The sequence below is a fragment of the Aotus nancymaae genome, unplaced genomic scaffold (genome assembly GCF_030222135.1).
Source record: "Aotus nancymaae isolate 86718 unplaced genomic scaffold, 86718_ANA_hifiasm-v0.15.2.pri h1tg000040l, whole genome shotgun sequence".
In the NCBI taxonomy this organism is placed as follows: Eukaryota; Metazoa; Chordata; class Mammalia; order Primates; family Aotidae; genus Aotus; species Aotus nancymaae.
The window spans coordinates 83,663,821-83,684,014 of record NW_026988454.1 but is presented as its reverse complement, the minus strand read 5'-3'; the positions used below and the strand labels follow the sequence as shown (position 1 = coordinate 83,684,014).

The following is a 20,194-nucleotide window of genomic DNA, read 5'->3' as shown; positions in this document are numbered from 1 at the left end:
TCCTCATCTAGTGCTTACACTAAGGGGAAATGTCAAGAAGTAATTATGAGAAAACAAAGTAATGAGAACAGCATGAGCTTTAGGTTTTCAATTTTTCTATTTACTTGAGTATTTCCTGTCAGATCTGCAACCAAAGTGTCTCTTATCACTAATTTTAAAGATATATGTATATAATATTTATGTTTGTTTATATAAATATATATGTATTTTTTGCCACTTCTATAAACTTCTCTCTACAAAGCGATCTTTAACCAAATCAGTGGTGAATAATGGAAACTTAGAGCAAATCAGTGGTTCGGGGCATAATGGATTTTTAACACTTTAGAGAACAAGTCATGGCAACTAGTTTTGATGTTTTATCAATCAGGTTACTTATTATGCTGATACATTTCTGATGTGGGGTGATGGAGTTCACTCTCCTTTGAAGCACTGGCCAATGAGTTGGACGGGAATAAGACACTGGCCATCTTCCTGAAAATGGTCCAATTTTAGTGTGGGGGAGTAAAAGATCACCTCCAACCCCCTTTCAGCTCTTAGTAGGCTCTTCAGTTGGATCTAGGAGCCAAACTGACACCAGGCAGATTAACAAGAGAAAAGTCTACAAATTTTATTAGTTTTACATGTATATGGGGATCTTTACAAGTAAGTGAAGTCCAAAGAAGTGGCCAAACCAAGATGTTTTTATACATTTTTAGGCACAGAGTGATAAATATGAGGAAAAATGACAGGACAAAGAAAATCTGCCTAGAGGAAGTAAATTTTCCAAGAGAGTCACCAGAGATAAATGGTGGGGGTGTGTAAAGCAGATGGAAGACAATGTAAATATGTTTATTCAGATCCATTGCAGCCTCCAATTCCAACTCTGGTGATAATCGCTGTTTTGTCACCCTGGTATGGAGAGGGTGCCCCTCCCACAGGAATCTTGATTGCTGCACACAGGAAAAGACAAAGCTTGCTCTTTCTTCTTCTTTTTTTGTTTTTAAGAATAGAAACTTTTAATCTTTACATATAACATGTCAAGACCCCTAATTGTTTTACAAGGTTCCCCCTCTCCCTCCAAAATCTGTATACTAAGTCTTGGCCTACATTGACCTGATTTGTAAAATATTTTCCTCTGTGCACTTTTTCCTTCAGCCTGAGGCTCTTTGCTGATCCATTCACAACAGAAACAGCTCAGCTTTCCTCTGGGAGTACCAATTTGAAAGCCCACCAGCCGGCAAACCTAGAATGTACTCTCCACTGCTGGGTCACAGAACTTCATTCTCATCTGATCTGTAACCCAAGGACTCTACAACCTCTGAGGCGTAACACCCAAGCTTTTCCTTACAGAAGAGCTGAGATGCTAAAGAGACCATCTGCAGCATCATCATAAGCTCTGGGGATTTCTTGAGCTCCCACATGGCTTTCTTCAACCACCTGGCCCACTTTCTTCAACCACATTCCACTTTGGAATGCATGTCTTTAAAGCACCAAGTGATCTTAAGAATTGGCTCTGTTTCTTTGAATCCAGAGATCCAAGTTTCTATTTCGGTGGGACTTCCAAAAAAAAACAAAAAACAAAAAACAAAAAAGGACTGGCACTATTTCTAATGTAAGGCCTGCCTTTTACACATCAGTTTTGTGTTAGTGACTGCTGAATGCCAATCCACACCCCTCAAACACCTCACAGTGGCAAACAGGGTGCTCCTACAGGTCCCAGGGTCCTGTTAGTGGAAGAAAGGTAGCTCCAGGAAGTCTTCATCTAGCCTTCATGATAGAAGTGGTTAATCCTCTGGGAAATAGACTTGCGGCCCTGGGAAGAAAAGAGCTGTTCCTCCTTGGGGACATACACCAACATCTTGGCGATTTCATCCAGTGTCTCTTCTGTATACTGGAACTCCTGGCTCAGGAAGGCATTCTGTGCATACAGCCTAACGAAACTCCAATTTCACCAAAGTTTTCACCTTGAAATAATCAATATACCAATCTGACATATTTTGGGATGGCATGTCCTTCACCCTTTCATAGGCAAAGGCACATTTAAGTGTCTTTTCTGTGTTTTAAAAATTATCTTATATTGGTTGATTGGCTCTGCTATTCTTTTTGCTTTTACTGATTATATAACATTCTCAACATTTCTCTGCAATGAAAATTAAAATATTGCTGTATTTTCCATAATTCAAACTTAGTACCAGAGCAGTGGCTCTAAGCTCACTCTCCACCCCTCCCTCATGCTCCCCATAATCCACTGTTGTCTTACATACACAGTTAACTGGGTCTAGAAGGCAGTTACCTTTGCTGGTGAATTTCTATTCATCCTGCAAGATCCACTTACATATCATTTCCTTAGCGATATTGTCCTGTTTCCTTCATAAGAACTTGCCTAATACCATACTTATATCACTTACATAATAGTATATTTAAATAAACTTCCATACTTATATCACTTACAAATGCCTTACTAGTGTTCTTATTTGGGATAGGTCTATGTCTCTAATTCTTTCCATAACAGAAACAAGTGATTTCCTCTAATTTTCTCATCTTATTTGGAAGTAAAGATTAAAAAGTTGTCTCAATGTTGCTTTTCTGCAGTTACAATCAGGTATTAACCTCTTACTGGTTAAAAGAAATACCTTTTTAATTTTTTTCCCTGACATTTGTATGTTCAATAAAACAACTCAAGTTTTCAGAATTTATACCCCTGACCCCAACTCCCGCCACCCACAATAGGGTTCACTTCAGCTACCTTCATTCTGAATTTTTTTTATAATGTGTGGTGGAAAGGTTTTTGCTTTTTCTGAATTGAATCTCTTGCCCTGGATTGTGAATGTTCCGTGGGAACTCATCAGTGAATCTCTAAGACCTACTCCAAGCCCATAATGCTTTGGACCTTCCTGAAATGAGGTAAACACTGTAGCCTGGACCACGGCCTGCCAGAGTAGAAAGCATCTCAAGACAGTCACTTTTTCATCATTTTCCATTCCTCTTTGGGCAGTAATATATTTGCAAGATAAAGGAAAAATGGTAAATAATGCAAATAAATATTTTGAAGACATAGCTACTTAGTTAATTATGGGTATAACATGGTCACCTTTAATTTTTACAAAATTACTTCAGTTTTGTAAGCCCAGGGCCTTAGGTTTCTTCTGACTATCATTTATCCTATGCCTAACATATCCAGACACCAGGTAAGGCACTTTAGTTATATTTGTTTCTCTAATCCTAACGCAGCCCTGAATGGCAGGGATCATTCACCCCATTTTAAAGATAAGAAACCAAAGGTGAGAGAGGTTAAGTTATAGTCCAACATCAGGCAGTTAGTAAGTAGTGGGACTAGGATTCAGTCAGGTCAGCCTGAATGCAAAGCCTGTGCTATTCACACCACACCACACTGACTGCTGAGGACACTATATATATTATTATCCTCTCTAGACAAACTATAAGTAGGACTTTAATTGCCGAATCTGTTAATGCCTATTTCTTCTGCAAGTTAACTCTTTGGCTTGTAAAATATAGTTGAGTAGTTTCATCTTATTTTACTCTTTCTAAGATGCTAATTTATGTGTGTGCGTGTGCGTGTGTGTTTACTTCAAAACTTGACTAGGAAGGGTAGTAAGACAGACATTGAAAAACACTTATGTTAGAGTAAGTGAAAATAATAACCATGTGGTGAGAAAAAAAGATTAGGAGGCAATACATTCATGGTTATTTCCATTATAAGAAAATAATAATCTGACTTTTACATTTTCTTCTTAACACTTTTAGTTTTCAAGTGTTATTTTTATAATTGGAAACAAGTTAATGTTATGCTGTTGATGTGATTTCTGGTTCAGACAAATGAAATTTTAAATGCTGCATAAAAGTTTCAACACGCTGTTAAATGGCTATGGTACGACCTATCGAAAAAAGGACATTCAAATAGAAATAAAAATACATTTGCACTGCCTTATCACTCACCAGTGAGTGATCATGGACAAGCACTCTGGAGCCTAGTTTCCTCATAGGACCTTGGAGTCAGGTACACAATCTGTCCAATGTATCAAACTATCAAAATTTATACAAAAGGACATTGTTACACTAATGATAACCAGAGTCACAAAAAAGATACAATTAGTTCTCATATTAGTTACCCTTATCTCTATGTAATTACAGACATTTGCATGGTATGTGAATCCAACATTGGCATTTTAAATTTAATTCTTAAAATATTCTATGATTTAACAATTTTTATTCCCATTGAAGTCCATAAAGGAAAAGAGTGTTATCTTGATCACAGAGTCAACAAATGATAGGAAAAAAACCTCAAGTATGACCTTTACCACCCAAATCTCATTCTTTTTAATATACTATGAACAAGGCAAAAGTACAGTAGGCATTATTTAATTCCATCCAAAGAGATTAAAAACCTCACAGGCAAGTGATAGGATAAGTTCTAGGTATCTTAAAACACGTATTTTAAAATAATTTGAAGAGTTTTATTTTTGAATAAATAAGACTCTTCAAATTATTTGGGTCTAATATAGCTCAAATTCCTAATGTTCATCTGCTCTTTCTATTCCCACAGGATGTTTTTCATGAGTCTCAGGATTTATTTCTAATGTTGTAATTTATAAACTTTCTCTGTAAATTATTTCTCTGTAAAAACACATAAAATATTACTTAAATCACAGGAAGCATTCATACATATGAACAAAGAAAGTAACAAATAAAAAATGAAATTACTTGTTTAGGAAAGTAAGTATTACAGGTAATTTTCCCTCAAAACTTCAGGTAAAGTTTTCATTTTGTTTCATTTTGTTTGTTTTCAATTTAGGAAGAAATAAAAAAAAGAGAACAAAATAGAAAGAGGAAGAAATGGCTTGCATACTGAATCTATACTGTATATCCTAAAACAATCACCAAACTGATTATATAGAATTTAGGACATATATTGACAAAGCCAGAGGTGTTACTTGCAACTCTGCCATGACTCACGTATTATATTAGTTGGAGTTCTCTAGAGAAACAGAACTAATAAGATATATGGGATTTTATTAAGGAGTGTTAACTCACACGATTGCAAGGTCTCACAATAGGCTGTCCACAAGCTGAGGTGCAAGGAAGCCAGTGCCAGTCCCAAAGCCAAAGAACATGGAGTTCAATGTTTGAGAATAGGAAGCATCCAGCATGGGAGAAGGATGTAGGTTGGGAGGCTAAGTCAGTCTAGTCTTTTCACCTTTTTTTCTGCCTGCTTTATATCCTGACTGAGCTGGCAGCTGATTAGATGGTGCCCACCCAGAATAAGGGTGGGTCTGCCTTTCCCAGCCCATTGACTCAAATGTTAATCTCCTTTGGTAACACCTTCACAGACACCCCCAGGATCAATAGTTTGCGTCCTTCAACCTGATCAAGTTGACACTCAGTATTAACCATCACACATATCAATACAAATTTCTGTTGATACAAGCATTTTAAGAACCATTGGGCAGAATCTGGAATATTTCTGGTATTTCCTACAAAGATATCCCAGACTATTATACCTAAATCAGTAATCGTCCACTATAAGTCAATAAGAAAGATACTGCAAAGGGAATAATGAACTGAACATCAGTTAAAACTTACTTCTGTGACTTTTAAAGTACTGAGAGAGGAAAAGCTTTCCTAGGAGACCAGAACTGACAGCCAGATGATCTTAGTCTAAAAGACCAAAATAAAAGTAGAGGACACACCATCCTTATTTCTAAACCTTGCCTTGTCAAAATTCCCTAGAGAAATAACTATGGCCTATCTACTTTGAAAGAGGCATTGAGAAGGGAAAAAAAAGTCACTTTCTATCACTTCTAACAAAACTGGTGAAATTGAGAATGAATCAAACCAATCAATATCAAGAAAAGAACCTGAGTAAATAGAAAGGTGATATAGTCTTCTAGGAAACATGGAGGTCACTTAATGTAACACAGGTGAAAATGACAAATAGAAATGATATAACAACGCTACCAAAATTAAAATATTTAAAAGGAATCCAACATATTATTGTGTAGAGAAGAAAGAAATGATACGTATGAGACAGCTCAAGATAAAAATATTTAACTTAAACCTCGTTTCTCATATTTTAGTAGATAATTTGAACTCTTCAACCCTAGAAGAACCTAAGAAAGCAAAGAGCCTACTAAAGATACTGAAATACTATGTTGTTTATACCTACAGATTTTAGATACTCAATTTCAAAGCTGTATCAATGATATGTCTTTCAATTTAAGCTCTCAAACTAGCAAAACAAGCAAATGACAACTTAGTAATAACATTTTTATAAACATTTACCTATTTAATACATAATCAAAATTTTTAAATTCTTATAAGTCACTCAGGAATACAACATTTAAAAACAACTAAATGTATTGGAATGTCTGTTCTGATAAGCCATATTGACTGTATTATACTTAAAATATTTCAAAAGCATTAATTCAATAAAAATCCACCCTGAAAAAATGCATATACCAACTACTGTTTATCTAAATAAAGTTCATTAAGTAATGAACAATATCTATAAGAAAATCTTCTTGAAAATTACAGAAGAAAAATTTGACCCTTTAAAATCACAAATGCCAAAACTGGTCTTTAATTCTCTTTGAATGAAAGAGATCTTGAGAGAATTTAAGTACACAGATCCTGAATGCTATGCCTTTCAAACTTTGCCCATATGACCTCTAAGCTTGTCAAGTCAAATCTCCCACACATCAGAAAGCATGGGGAAAATGGCTCTCATTTAAATAAGATACCAATAAGGCAGTCTCAAAATTAAATGTATTACTTCATGCCAAAAAATAAGAAATTTTGTCTTTTACAAATGCCTGTATCATTGCAAGACACCAATTACTGAGAATGCAGCAATTAGACTGAGACCACTTTCATTAAAGACGAGAATCCATGCTACAAACAAACCTGCCAGAAACTTCGTAATTAGAAGTGATATCATTAAGAACATAATAATTAGAAGTCCATCTAAAGAGGCCAGCGACTTCTTCAGATTTAATAAAAACTTTTCATTATGGAAAATTTCAAATATATGAAAATAAGAGAGAAAAGTATAATAAACCCCATGTACCCAAGACCCAGCTTCAAGCCATCATTCCCACATGGCCAACTTTGTTTTATTTGTATCCCCACATACTACCCCACAACCCCTCTGAATTATTTTGGAGGAAACTCCAGATAACATATCATTCATTTCATGAGGAAATAACTCAGTATGTATCTTTAAAGATAAATTCTTTAAAAAAGAATACCCATAATATAATTTATTACACTTTGAAAAAAAGTAACAAGTCTTTCACATCAAGTCTGTAGTTAGTGCTCAAATATCCTCAACTGATTCATTAATTTTTTTTAGTTTGTTTGAGTTTGGACTAAATAAGATCCACATATTACAACTGATTGGTTTGTCTTTCAAGACATTCCTAATCTATATGCCACATATCGTATGATTCCATTTATTAAAAATGCTTAGAATAGGCAAATCCATAAAGACAGAAAGCAGATTAGGGGTTGTCAGGGGCTGGAAGGAGGAATGGTAGTGGGCGGAGTTTCATTTTGGGGTGATGGAAATATTCTGAAATTGGATAGTGATAGTGGCACAACCTTGTGAATATACTTAAAAACCACTGAATTGCACCCTTTAAAAGAGATAATTTTATGGTATGTATATTACATTAAAATTTAACAAAAAAGAAATTTGTAGAAAAATTAAGTCAGCTGTAAGGATACCTATAGATCTATTCAGCTCTTTCTTATCAAGATGGAAGAATGTCGAATGCATTGATTTAATTATGTGACAGTAAACCAGTAGAAAGAGTAAATATTCCCAACAGAATCTCAAACATATTGTGGTTGCAATTGTAATTAATTCTAGAAAAATTTTACTTGAAATCAAAATGTGAGACAAATTGGCCTCTATACCATGTAGTTCACTACCTTAAAAATATTTTTTACATGTTTATTTTTACTTTATTAATCTTTTATTTCCATTCCCTGACTCAAATGGGAAAATCAAGCTCCAAATGATTTACTCTGTCAAGCTGGGATTTGCTCTCCCTTGTCCTTCATTTTTTCCATTTTAAATATTTAAACCATTTCTTCCCACTTTTTATTCTGAGATAATTGTAGCATCATATGCATTTGTAAGAAATACAGAGATGCTGTCTATCCTTCACCCAGTTTTCCCCAATGGTAACATTCCGGATAACTACATCAACATTGATTTAAATCACCAACCTCTTTTAAACCTCATGTTTAAACATGCATTCATTTATGTGTTTCTGTGTATATTTACTTCTAGGCAATTTTTTTTACATGTACAGATTCGTGTGACCACATTAACACTGAACCACTGATCCATAACAAGGATCTCTTAAGGTAACTCTTTAGAGGCACAGCTACCTCCCTTCCCCATCTCCTCTACTCTCTACCACTGGCAACCACTAATCTGTTCTTCATCTCTGTAATTTTGTTATTTCAAGAATGTTACATAAGTAGAATCATATAATATGCAATCCTTTTTATTTTTTTACTTAGCATAATTCCTTCAGGATTCATCCAAAGAATTGTATCAATAGTTTATTTATTTTTTGTTTTTTTAAAAGAGATGGGATCCTGCTCTGTCACCTAGGCTGAAGTGCAGTGGCATGATCATAGCTCACTGTAGCTTTGAATTCCTGGGCTCAAGTGATCCTCCCACCTCAACCTCCTAAGAAGCTGGTTCTAGAGGCATGTGCTGCTATACCAGGCTAATTTATTTTTTTTTAATTTAAGAAATGGATCAATATATTGCTGAGGCTGGTTTCAAACTCCTGGCCTCAAGCAATTCTCCCGCCTCAGTCTCCAGGGTAGGTGCAATTACAGGTTACTCAACTCCATATCCAGCTTTCATTCCTTTTTATAACTGAATAAATTTCCATGGACTATAATCATAGTTGTTTGTCCATTCATCTACTGAAGGATATTTGGGCTGATTTCAGTTTGGGGCTATTATAATAATAGCTATGAGCTGCTATTAACATCTTTGTACAGGTTTTAGGGTGAACATTAAGTTTTCATTTCTCCAGGATAAAAGCCCCCAAAATCCAATTGCTGGGTCATATGATAAGCACATGCTTAAAACGTTCTTAATTTTAATGTAATCAAGCTTTTTGCATTTTAAAACCTTACCATTTTTGGTGTCCTGTTTAAGAAATATTTGCCAAATCTCATATTGTACTGATCCTCCCCCTTTTAACCTCCCTCACCTCTCCCTATTTCCCCTGTCTTCCCCCACATCACTGATCTCTCACTATCCAATGGCCACTCTCTGCCCTCAAATCAACTGCTCTGGCACTAATAATTCGCTCTCTTTAATGGCTATATAACATGTCAAGGTATGTATGTCTAAAAACTGTACCTTGGTTAGCTTTGCTCCCAGTTTTCTTTCCCTGCTATGAACAATGCTACAATAATGTCCTTGCTTACATTTCCTTACATTCTGGTACTTTCATTTGTTTGGAATAGAGTCTCAAGAGTGGTAATATCAGATTGAGGTATATATGCATTTTTTAATTTTAAAAGATATTTCTGGAAAGTCTGCGCCAATTCACATTTCTACAACCAGTCATGAGAGTACTCTTTGCCTCATACTCCCACCAATAATGAACTAACAGTTGAAATTTTTAAAGTTTGATGGAAGTAAATTTATTCTGTGTTATTCATCTGGTTTATATTTGCTTAATTCTATTGAACTTGAGTTTCTTTTCATATATTTGTTGGCTGTTTGGATTTGCTTTCTGTGAATTGCATTTTAAAAATTTTATCTTATTTTTAAATTTTGTTGAGTCATTTGCAGAGGTGTTTCACTGTACAGCTTCAGGAATCCCATCAGTAGCCTTAATTATTAGGCCTTTTCTCATCAGTTTGTAAGCAATATGTAAAATCAAATTATAAATGGCAAAACACACAATTATTGTAATTGAAATCAGGAAGTAGACAGGAGTGGTCACTGTCATTACTGATTAACATTTTCTTGTAAAGGAGATGTTAAAATTAATCCCCTTTTCCCCTGGTGATATGACTGTTTTACCTAGAAAGCCTGAGAGGCTATGTTAACAAGAGTTTAAAAAATGTGGCCAAGATAACTAGGTAAAAAGCAAGAATCTCTATTCCACAGGGCAGGGGTGGGAATGAGGTGGGGTGGGGTGGAAGTGAAGCCTAAAAATAGTAAGAAAAAACATTCCTCTTTTACAATAAGAACATCATTATAAAAATACTTAGAAACAGGCCAGTGCAGTGGCTCATGTCTCTAATCCCAGCACTTTGGGAGGCCGAGGTGGGCAGATTGCTTGAGCTCAGGAGTTTCAGACCAGCCTGAGCAACACAGTGAAAGCCCCTCTCTACTAAAAATACAAAAAAGTAGGCTGGCATAGTGGCACACACCTGTGGGCTCAGCTACTTGGGAGGCTGAGGTAGGAGGATCCCTTGAGCCCAGAGGGTAGAGGTTGCAGTGAGCCAAGATCATCTCACTGCACTCCACACTGAGCAACAGAGTGGACCCTCTCTAAAAACAAAACAAACTTGGAAGTAAAAATTAACAAAAAATACAAAGCCTGCAGAAATTAGACTATATAACCTTACTCAAGAACATAAAACAAGACATGAAAGAATGGAAAGATATACTTAAATCATAAAGTGTCAATGGTCCCAAAATTTATATTTTAATTTAATGCAATTTCAGTTAGAATCCCAAAGGGGTTGATTTTCATCAGAACTGGATAAAATAATATTACTTGTAAGAATAAATGTTTGAAAATGACCATAGCAAAAAGAATGCTGATAGGCATACTTGCTTTCTGGATTAAAATATACAATAAAACCAATGTAATCAAGTCAAAAGTGGTGTTGATATAGAGGCAGACAAATAGACCCATGGAACAAAACACAAAATCCAAAAGTAGACCCTACTGAAGTAACATATTTCTTTGGTATTTACTCATGATATACTATTACAATTTAAGGACAGAAAAATTGATTATTTATTAAGGGTGATAGTTCAAATAACTGCTCATCTGGAAGAAAATAAATTTAAATACCTATATCATTTTCAAAAATAAATTCAAGATGTATTACAGGCATGTATGTAAACATAAAATAAATCTTGCCCCAAAAAATCTAAAAAAACTACTACAAACCCATAATCTACAAAGGTTTTATAATTTTTAAAAATTGTATTGCTAACAAAAAATTTTACATCACAGGCAGATGGCAGAAACCCCCAATGACAGAAAGAACTCCTATGAATTTATAAAAAGAGGACAAAGGACAGATTTCATTTTTTAAAAGGTTTCCAAGTAGTGATTTTTAAACAATTTTGAAGGTCATAGGTCTCAATGACAATATGGTTAAAACTAGGGACTCTCTCCCCTCAACAATATTCATCTTTACGAAGAACATTTTGCATATAATTTTGGGTGTTTCTCAGATCACCCCTGTCTCCAAGTCCATTCATTCCCTTCTTTGATATAAATGGAATCATAAAATATGTGGCCTTTTTGGTCTGGCTTCTTTCACTTAGTATAATGTTTTCAAGATTCGTGGATCGCTGAGTAAGGATCACTGCTTTTCAGTCAAAATTCTCCTTTTCTAATTTACCATTTTTTGACAAAATAATTTAAACAACTCCATTTTGAACTAATTATATATCATAATATTTGTTAGTATATTAATAAATATAACCATTTAGGAAAAGTTTTCAAAAAGAAGGTCTCTTGGCTCACATTTTTACTAAGTTCTATTATACTACCAAAGGAAATTAGTTAAAAACTTAGCAGGCTGAGAAGTGCATTTCCAATCCTCTAATCACCCTCCTGAGTAACTGGCAGTCAAAATATGTGGGTTAAGACATAATTAATTAGGTCCATTCTAATAACATTCGCATAAGAAAATCTGACACTTGGTATTACTAGATTCCCTGTTCATAGGGGCCAACCCAGCTAACACTTTCATTAATCAGCATTACCCACTCTGTCCCAAAGTGGAAGTCCTTTGCCAGTATGAATACAAAGTGTTTAGGATGTACAGGTACAAAGCAAGAATTTAAGTTTTTCTTTCTTTCTTTCATTTTTTTTTAGAGACAGGGTCTCACTATGTTGCCCAGGCTAATCTGGAACTCCTAGCCTCAGGTGATCCTCCCGTCTTGGCCTCCCAAAGTGCTAGGATTATAGGTATACGTATAGTGGCCTTTTTATTTTTATAAATAGCTCGTGATGTCTTTTTTTAGCTTATTTTTGCAAGAAAGAATTTTAAAAAGATACGTCAGGAAATATGTTGACATTATTAACATGGATATTATTGGTATTGATAAAATGGCATTACTTTTTATAAATGCTTTATTTGGAGTTGTATTAGAGATATTCAAGATGCTTGATGTTTTCTTCTTTGATGATTTCCTAGACCTCGTATAACAAATAGGTTCTCTTCATTTTTAAATTCAAATTGGTTGGCAGTGACTGTGCTGAAATAGATGGTGAGACCAGAGACAGACAGTGAAACCACGTCTGGTCTCAGCAGGAAAGAGAGAGATGATCTAGCAGAACTCTCTCAGCCCATGCCTTGAGAACAGGGTTCTGGTTGTCAGCATCATATCCAACCACAGAGTTCCATTCCTACCTGCACAGAGTACCATCATCTTCAGTATCCTTGGCTTCTCTTTACACCTCTGCCCAAATCTATCCTCCAATGCCCTTCCTTTGGAAACCCAGATACCGTTTCTTCACAAGAGGGCAGTTGGCAACAGTATAACTGAATTCAGATGAGTAAGTCCCGGCCAATCTTGGCATCTTAGCTACCAGTGAATGAATTTCATAACCCTAAGTCATAAGTGGCTTTCTCTGACCCATTAGAAGATAAATACTAATGACTAAGAAGTCTGTCCCTCCAAGAGAAGAGATTAGAATCCAAATACCAAGATCTCATGCTCCCTGTGAAAGAGCCTTTGATTTTGGAAAATGCCCTCAGGTTTAAGCCTTTAGACCTTTTGTGAAGTCACATGTCAGTGTAACTCTAGTAGAGTTGATTTTAAGTTTGCTCTTAAAAATAATCACATAAAAGCATAAGCTATATGTTGGAAATACCCTGGTTTTAGTTCACACACTTAAAAATGTACATAATTCTACAAATTTAAATGTACATAAAAATATAGTTTGGTATTCTTTGTTGTACTGTTTATGATGCAGACTGCTGTAATTTCAAGAAGTGATATAAATAAAATGATGCACTTTAAAACATTTTCTATTTTTGAAATCTGAACATGAATCATTCACATAACCAAAAATTATATTTTTAAAAAGAAATACATGCCTAGTCTGTCCTTCTAAAGTAACTGTTCTCTTAAATAAGCTATGATAGAAATACAATCATTACCAGTTAACTTTGAAAACACATCTGTTGAAGTGTATTGTTTTAAAGAATATGCTATGAAATTATTTTCAAAAGCTACAAAAATGAGAAGCTACTAATGTTCTGAAATCTGTTGTTTCTGCACAGGTAAAAGTTTGTTCAGGAACCCCCAACTGTATGATTGAATAAAAGATAACACCACATTATAGTACGAAAAACAAGACAATACTGATAACACCTATTTTATGTAAGGTAGGAGAATAAATTTCCAAGTTATTTGGCATAGAGAAAAATTCATTTCTACCAACTTGTATTTTATTATCCTGTAAGAATTTGATCTGTATATACCTAGATAAGATAAATATAACCAACAAAATCTACCAGGTCAGTCCTTACAGTCTCCTAAATTTTACACCTGTCATTTACTCATTAGCTGACTTGTAGAGAGATCTGATAAATTGAAACTGGAAAATATGCTCGTTTCATTCAAAGGTTTTATGCACTAAAAGGCATCTCCCTGAAGATCATCTTGAGTTGAAGAGAAAAATATTTGCTAAGTTTTTCCAAGGTAGAACAAAATATTTTTAAATGGCAGCTTTTGAAACCTAAGAAGAATTTCACTGAAACTTCCAAAGGCCGCTATTTTTTATTAAAAATAAAATTCTTAGCTTCTCTTTCCTTGTTACCACACCCTTAACATAAGTTATCTCTGATAAATGGATTTCATTATTCTACATTCTGTTCATTTTGAAGAGGCTAGCTTCAGTATTTGGTACCAAGGTATAAAAAAGATCCTTAAAATGAGGGTAATCATTCCTGTCCAGCAGGGGTACCCAACCCTCAGACCACAGACTGATGCCAGCTAGTGAGCTGAGCAAGCGAAGCTTCATCTGTATTTACAGCCACTCCCCATCACTTGCATTACCACTTGAGCTCTGCCTCCTGTCAGATCAGCAGCAGCATTAGATTCTCATAAGAGCCTGAACCCCATTACAGAGAGGGTCCGTCATTACAGAGGTGGGCCACCATTGCCAAGGCAGTTCTAACTATACCCATATAAACAGGACTGCAGGGAAGTTCCCATGGCAGCCGGGCGGAGCCCACAGCAGCTCAGCGAAGCCTCTGCAGGCTGAGAGTGACTAGGCTGCCTCCTTGTGGGCAGGGCAGCCCTGAAGAAAAAAAAAGGGCAGCAGTACAGCTGAGACTCATAAAGCCCTAACTCCCTGGGACAGAACACCTGGGGAAAAAAAAAAAGGGGGAGGGTTTATGAGTTCTGCTGCTGCAGACTTAAAATTACCAGCGCAGCAGCTCTGAATGAACAATGGGGCTCACAGCTCACCACCTGAGCTAATATAAAGGACTGTTTCCTCAAGCAGCTCCCGACCCCCATATATCCAAAGAGTCACCTCATAAAGGAGAGCTCAGAATGATGTTTGGCAGGGATCCTTCTGGGACAAAGCAGAAGAAGAAACTGGTAGCAATCTTTACTGTTCGGCAGCTGCTGCAAGTGATCCCCAGGCAAGCAGGACCTGGAGCGGACCTCAGCAGTCCTACAGCAGAGAGGCCAGACAGTTAAAAGGAAAACTAGGAAACAGAAATAACTTCATCAACAACAAACAAAACGTCCACTCAGAGACCCAATCAGAAAGTCAACAACTACAAAGCTGACAGGTGGATAAATCCACAAAGATGGGAAGAAACCAGCACAAAAAGGGTGAAAACACCCGAAACCAGAACACCTCTCCTCCTACCAGGGATCACAACTCCTCACCAGCAAGGGAACAAGACTGGATGGAGAATGAGTGTGATGAAATGACAGAATCAGCCTTCAGAAAGTGGGTAATAAGATACTTCCATGAGTGAAAAGAACATGTTCTAACCCAATGCAAAGAAACTAAGAACCTTGAAAAAAGATTTGATGAAATGCTAACTCGAATGGACAACTTAGAGAGGAATATAAGTGAATTGATGGAGCTGAAAAACACAACACGAGAACTTCGTGAAGCATGCACAAGTTTCAACAGCTGAATTGACCAAGCAGAAGAAAGGATATCAGAGGTTGAAGATCAACTCAATGAAATAAAACGAGAAGGCAAGATTAGAGAAAACAGGGTAAAAAGGAATGAACAAAGTCAACAAGAAATATGGGACTATGTGAAAAGAACTAATCTTCGTTTGATAGGTGTACCCGAATGTGAAGAAGAGAATGCATCCAAACTGGAAAATACTCTTCAGGATATTATCCAGGAAAACTTCCCCAACCTAGCAAGGCAGGCCAATATTCAAGTCCAGGAAATACAGAGAACACCACAAAGATATTCCTCAAGAACAGCAACCCCCAGGCACATAATCGTCAGATTCACCAGGGTTGAAACAAAGGAGAAAATGCTAAGAGCAGCCAGAGAGAAAGGTCGGGTTACCCACAAAGGGAAGCCCATCAGACTCACAGCAGACCTCTCAGCAGAAACCCTACAAGCCAGAAGAGAGTGGGGGCCGATATTCAACATCCTTAAAGAAAAGAACTTTCAACCTAGAATTTCATATCCAGCGAAACTAAGCTTCATAAGTGAAGGAAAAATAATATCCTTTGTGAACAAGCAAGTACTCAGAGATTTCATCACCACCAGACCTGCTTTACAAGAGCTCCTGAAAGATGCACTACACATAGAAAAGAACAACCAGTACCAGCCACTCCAAAAACACATGAAATGGTAAAGAGCATCAACACAATGAAGAATCTGCATCAACCAACAGGCAAAACAGCCGGCTAGCATTAAAATGGCAGGATCAAATTCACACATAACAATATTAACCCTAAACGTAAATGGACTAAATGCCCCAATCAAAAGACACAGACTGGCAAATTGGATAAAAAGCCAAAACCCATCAGTGTGCTGTATCCAAGAAACCCATCTCACATGCAAGGATACACAAAGGCTCAAAATAAAGGGATGGAGGAAGATTTACCAAGCAAATGGAGAACAAAAAAAAAGCAGGAGTTGCAATTCTCATCTCTGATAAAATAGACTTTAAAGCAACAAAGATCAAAAGAGACAAAGAAGGACATTACATAATGGTAAAAGGATCAATGCAACAAGAAGAGCTAACGATCCTAAATATATATGCACCTAATACAGGAGCACGCAGATACATAAGGCAAGTTCTTAAAGACTTACAAAGAGACTTAGACTCCCACACAATAATAGTGGGAGACTTCAACACACCATTGTCAATATTAGACAGATCTACGAGACAGAAAATTAACAAGGATATCCAGGACTTGAACTCAGACCTGGACCAAGCAAACCTAATAGACATTTACAGAACTCTCCACCCCAAATCCACAGAATATACTTTCTTCTCAGCACCACATCACACCTACTCTAAAATTGACCACATAATTGAAAGTAAATCACTCCTCAGCAAATGCAAAAGAACGGAAACCATAACAAACAGTCTCTCAGACCACAGTGCAATCAAGTTAGAACTCAGAATTCAGAAACCAACCCAGAACCGCACAGCTTCATGGAAAATGAACAACTTTCTCCTGAATGTTGACTGGATAAACAATCAAATGAAGGCAGAAATAAAGATGTTCTTTGAAACCAACGAGAACGAAGACACCACATACCAGAATCTCTGGGACACATTTAAAGCAGTCTCTAGAGGAAAATATATAGCAATAAGTGTCCACATGAGAAGAAAGGAGAGATCTAAAATTGACACCCTATCGTCAAAATTGCAAGAGCTAGAGGAGCAAGATCAAAAAAACTCAAAAGCTAGCAGAAGACAAGAAATAACTAAGATCAGAGCAGAACTGAAGGAGATAGAGACATAAAAAACCCTTCAAAAAATATCAATAAATCCAGGAGCTGGTTTTTTGAAAAGATCAACAAAATAGACAGACCACTAGCCAGATTAATAAAAAAGAAAAGAGAGAATAACCAAATAGATGCAATAAAAAATGATAAAGGGGATATCACTCACAGATGCCACAGAAATTCAAACCATCATCAGAGATTATTACAAACAACTCTATGAACATAAATTAGAAAACCTGGAAGAAATGGATAAATTCCTGGACAGTTGCCTCCTCCCAAGCCTAAACCAGGAAGAAGTCGAAACCCTGAATAGACCAATAACAAGGTCTGAAGTCGAGGCAGCAATTAAGAGCCTACCACCCAAAAAAAGCCCAGGTCCAGATGGGTTCACAGCCGAATTCTACCAGACATACAAAGAGGAACTAGTACCATTTCTTCTGAAACTATTCCAAATAATCCAAAAAGAGGGAATCCTTCCCAAATCATTTTATGAGACCAAAATCATCCTGATACCAAAACCCAGCAGAGACTCAACAAGAAAAGAAAACTACAGGTCAATATCCATGATGAAGATAGATGCAAAAATCTTCAATAAAATACTGGCAAGCCGATTACAACAGCACATCAAAAAGCTTATCCACCATGATCAAGTAGGATTCATCCCGGGGATGCAAGGCTGGTGCAATATACGCAAGTCTATAAATGTAATTCACCACATAAACAGAACCAAAGTCAAAAACCACATGATTATCTCAATTGATGCAGAGAAGGCCTTCAACAAAATTCAACAGCCCTTTATGCTAAAAACTCTCAATAAACTAGGTATCGATGGAACATATCTCAAAATAATAAAAGCTATTTATGACAAACCAACAGCCAATATCATACTGAATGGGCAAAAACTGGAAGCATTCCCTTTGAAATCTGGCACTAGACAAGGATGCCCTCTCTCACCACTCCTATTCAATATAGTACTGGAAGTTCTAGCCAGAGCAATCAGACAAGAAAAAGAAATAAAGGGTATTCAACTAGGAAAGGAGGAAGTCAAATTGTCTCTATTTGCAGACGATATGATTGTATATCTAGAAGACCCCATCATCTCAGCCCAAAACCTCCTGAAACTGATAAGCAACTTCAGCAAAGTCTCAGGATACAAAATCAATGTGCAAAAATCACAAGCATTCCTATATACCAATAACAGACTTAAAGAGAGCCAAATAAATAACGAACTGCCATTCACAATTGCTACAAAGAGAATAAAATACCTAGGAATACAACTAACAAGGAACGTAAAGGACCTCTTCAAGGAGAACTACAAACCACTGCTCAACGAAATAAGAGAGGACACAAACAGATGGAGAAACATTCCATGTTCATGGTTAGGAAGAATCAATATCGTGAAAATGGCCATACTGCCCAAAGTAATTTACAGATTCAACGCTATCCCCATCAAGCTACCAATGACCTTCTTCACAGAACTGGAAAAAAACACCTTAAACTTCATATGGAACCAAAAGAGAGCCTGCACAGCCAAGTTAATTCTAAGCAAAAAGAACAAAGCGGGAGGCATCACACTACCTGACTTCAAACTATACTACAAGGCTACAGTAATCAAAACAGCATGATACTGGTACCAAAACAGAGATATACGCCAATGGAGCAGAACAGAGGCCTCGGAGGCAACACAACACATCTACAACCATCCGATCTTTGACAAACCTGATAAAAACAAGCAATGGGGAAAGGATTCCCTGTTTAATGAGTGGTGTTGGGAAAACTGGCTAGCCATATGCAGAAAGCAGAAACTGGACCCCTTCCTGACACCTTACACTAAAATAAACTCCAGATGGATTAAAGACTTAAACATAAGACCTAACACCACAAAAACCATAGAAGAAAACCTAGGCAAAACCATTCAGGACATAGGCGTAGGCAAGGATTTCATGACCAAAACACCAAAAGCATTGGCAACAAAAGCCAAAATAGACAAATGGGACCTAATCAAACTCCACAGCTTCTGCACGGCAAAAGAAACAGTCAATAGAGTGAATCGGCAACCAACAGAATGGGAAAAAATTTTTGCAGCTTACCCATCTGACAAAGGGCTGATATCCAGAATTTACGACGAACTAAAACAGATTTACAAGAAAAAAAACAAACAAGCCCATTCAAAAATGGGCGAAGGATATGAACAGATACTTTACAAAAGAAGACATACATGAGGCCAACAAACATATGAAAAAATGCTCATCATCACTGGTCATCAGAGAAATGCAAATCAAAACTACATTGAGATACCATCTCACGCCAGTTAGAATGGCGATCATTAAAAAATCTGGAGACAACAGATGCTGGAGAGGATGTGGAGAAATAGGAACACTTTTACACTGTTGGTGGGAGTGTAAATTAGTTCAACCATTGTGGAAGACAGTGTGGTGATTCCTCAAGGACCTACGAATAGAAATTCCATTTGACCCAGCAATCCCATTACTGGGTATATAGCCAAAGGATTATAAATCGTTCTACTATAAGGACACATGCACACGAATGTTCATAGCAGCACAGTTTACAATAGCAAAGACCTGGAACCAACCCAAATGCCCATCGATGATAGACTGGACAGGAAAAACGTGGCACATATACACCATGGAATATTATGCAGCCATCAAAAACGATGAATTCGCGTTCTTTGTAGGGACATCGATGAACCTGGAAACCATCATTCTCAGCAAACTGACACAAGAACACAAAATCAAATATCGCATGTTCTCACTCATGGATGGGGGTTGAACAATGGGAACACATGGACACAGGGAGGGGAGCACTATATACTGAGATCTGTTGGGGGGAAGTGGAGGAGACAGCGGGGGGTGGTGAGTTGGGGAGAGATAGCATGGGGAGAAATGCCACATATAGGTGAAGGGGAGGAAGGCAGCAAATCACACTGCCACGTATGCACCTATGCAACAATCTTGCATGCTTTTCACAGGTACCTCAAA

At 36.7% G+C, this 20,194-nt stretch overlaps 1 protein-coding gene across 4 annotated transcripts in view; it reads right to left on the bottom strand.

Annotated features, from left to right (window-relative positions):
- The window catches only part of UBE3D (ubiquitin protein ligase E3D), a 201,833-nt gene that overhangs the window by 84,398 nt on the left and 97,241 nt on the right, over positions 1–20,194 (bottom strand). The gene's annotated exons all lie outside the window — the stretch shown is intronic.